We start from the raw sequence: 2,973 nt of genomic DNA, 5'->3' as shown, positions 1-2,973 counted from the left end.
TAACTGGAAATCAGTATTGCCAGTCAAACATATATGCATGAGCATCATGTACACACAGAACATGGAAGTTAGAGGAGCACCTGTTTGCCTACAGTTAACCAGGACACATTTCACAGAAGAAATAGTTCCAAATTTAAAACACAGACTTGCTAGAACAAGTGTTAAGAGTAAAAGGATATTTCAGGAAGAAGGAAATGAATTTGGAAGACACAGCATGACACCACAACGCTGTGTTCTGGGAATGACAGGTATTTGATTTGCTGGAGCACAGAGTCAGGGGTTTGTTAGTCATCTGCGTAGCCCTTTATACTTTACCTCCTAATTCTAGGTCTGGGACAAGGCGTGGGTTGTAAGCCCTCTGACCTATTATCTCTTTAACATTAGTTTCCTAAAGCCAGGCATTGGTGACCTGTAATCCGAGCTGCTCAGGTGGTTGTTGATATCTGAGGATTGGGATTCAAAAGTAGCCTGAGCAGGAAAAGCCTTTGAGACTTATCTCCAATTAATCAGCAGAAAAGCCAGAAGCTAAGCTAAGAAACAACTCTCGGGCCCTGAGTTCAGGCACAAAAAGAATAAGTAGTGGAAAAGGGAGATTGCATTCAAAGATAACTCACAGTTCAAGACAGAGCTGCATCCTGGAGCACAGACACAGTCAAGAAAGACAAAGGGGAACGTGAAGGTCCAGCCAGGCGCCAGTGGCTTGTACCTGTAACCCTAACTCCTCAGGAGGCTGAGATCTGAGAACTGCAGTTTGAAGGGAAGGAAAGTCTGTGAGACTCTCATCTCCAATTAACCAAAAGAAATTAACCAAAGAGCTGGAAGTAGAGCTGTGGCTCAAGGGATAGAAAGCTAGCCTTGAGCAAAAGAGCTCAGAGAGAGCGTCCAAGCCCTCGTTCAAGCCCAAGTACCAGCAAAAAAAAAAAAAGAGAGAGAGAGAGAAAACATTAAAGGTCCAATATAACACATAATGTAAGAAGCACCTTTTCCCAGTCATTAGAGACCCTTGTGCAGAGAAGAAAGATGAGTCAGTCAGAAAGGAAGGCTCTAAACTTCCTTTCCTACAAGTGTTTTATATGGTGGAAATACATACAGATGATCAAAGTGCGAGTGCATGAATCACACAGCTTACTGCATTAAAAGCCACAATTTTTCCTTAGGTTCACAATGCTTAAAGAGAAGGACAATAAGGGGAAGGGATTCCACAGGAAACACACTTGATGGAGAAGGCTCATTAACTCCATGCTGAGTGAGTTCCCCACTCATTAGTCCAGTCGTTCAATTAGGGTGGGAGCAGGCCTCTGTGGAAAGTAAAGTCTAATTAAAGATTAAGGTGCGACTTCATAGAGTGGTGGTCAGGAGAAACTGGTTTGACCAATCAATACAGTAGCATGGTTAGTGACAGGCCCTCCAAGCTGGAGGGCAATTCCAGAGTGGGGAGAAGGGGCAGACTTGAGAGATTCCCTAGAAGGAGGGTCACAGCATGGATCAGGGGAGGGGAAACGCCTCAGAAAAGCTTTGTCAAGGAGCAGGTCTCAAAAGTGTGTGTAGCCTGCCACGGCCTAAGTAAGTGTTCCCATCAAACTCTTCAGTTTATGTGTATTTTGGTGTTCTGTAGCTGACGTATAGACAGATTTAGTGAAGTATGATGTTGCATCTTGGGAGGAGGGAATTGACTCCAATTTCTCTCTTATGGGGATTTGGTAAGATTCCACACTCTTCAAGGGGAAGTGGAGATGCGGCAAAAGTGGTAGAGCATAAGCCTTGAGCAAAAAAAAACCCAAGCAAGGACGAGGCCCTGAGTTCAAGAAGGAAAGTGTCAAAATGCACTTGTGTGTGTGTGTTTTTTTTTTGCCAGTACTGGGATGGAACCTGAACCTCGGATACTCTACCCTTGAGATGCACCTCCAGTTCCACACCCCTAGTTCTTTCTAGAGCAAAAGTACATCATCATTTGTGCAGCAAATCCTTTAATTATTGGAAATCATTTCAATGCTACCCTGACAAGCAGGCTTTGTACTCACTTTCTACTCTTTCTACTATTGGTTTTGCTGAACAAAATTCTTCTCTCCTTTTTCTTCTGGTTGACTGATGTGCTAGGTATCTGTCTAAATGGCACGCTGACACATAAAATGAGCAGAGGAAGTGGGCGGCACACATTTATAAATAAAATATAGCAACAGAAACGATGGTTGTGAGTAACCTTAAAGAGAAGCAGTTTAAAAAAAGTCAATCACATGCACTGCAAAATTGATAACCAAGGGTATGTGGCTAATCCATGCCTTTCTGAGTGCTGTTGTACTGAGGTTTGAACGCACGGCCTTGTGCTTGCTAGACAAGTGCTCTGCCACTTGAGGATGCTGCCAACCCTGGATACGTGTGTGTGTGTGTGTGTGTGTGTGTGTGTCCGCTGGTGCCAGGGCTTGAAGGCCAGGCCCAGGGGCCATCCCTGAGCGCTTCCCCTCAAAGCGGGCACTCTGTCACTTGGGCCACAGTTCCACTCACAGCTTGGCGACGGCGGTTAACTGGATAGAAGGGTCTCCGGGACTTTGCTGCCCAGGCCGGCTTCGAACCTGCGCTCCTCAGGCCTCAGAGGCCTCCGGAAGGGCTGGGACTACAAGGGGAATCAAGAGCACCCCGGGGTTCCACGGCCCGTAGACAGAGCTCCGCCACGTGCCTGGCAATCCACCCCGACCAGACGCCCGCCCGCTCAGCGAGTCTACACAACCGGAATGGCCGGCCCGCCGGTTTCCCACAGCGGCGTCCGGGTGCGCAGGCCCGGCTCCCGCCCCGGCGGCTCGGGGTCTGCAGCCAGCAGCCCCCAGCATCCGGGAGGGGGCGGTGCCAGCGCAGTCCCCGCCCCTTGCGTCGCGTCGCCCCGCCCCCGCCCCGCCCCTCCAGGTGCGCGTGCGCCGCGGCTCCGCCCCCGCCCGGCCGCACTCTCTGGGTCGGCGGGGGCCGCGCGCAGTCAGTCGG

This window comes from Perognathus longimembris, chromosome 8 (genome assembly GCF_023159225.1).
Source record: "Perognathus longimembris pacificus isolate PPM17 chromosome 8, ASM2315922v1, whole genome shotgun sequence".
Lineage (NCBI taxonomy): Eukaryota > Metazoa > Chordata > Mammalia > Rodentia > Heteromyidae > Perognathus > Perognathus longimembris.
The sequence above is the reverse complement of the archived record's forward strand: the minus strand, read 5'-3'. Positions refer to the sequence as shown.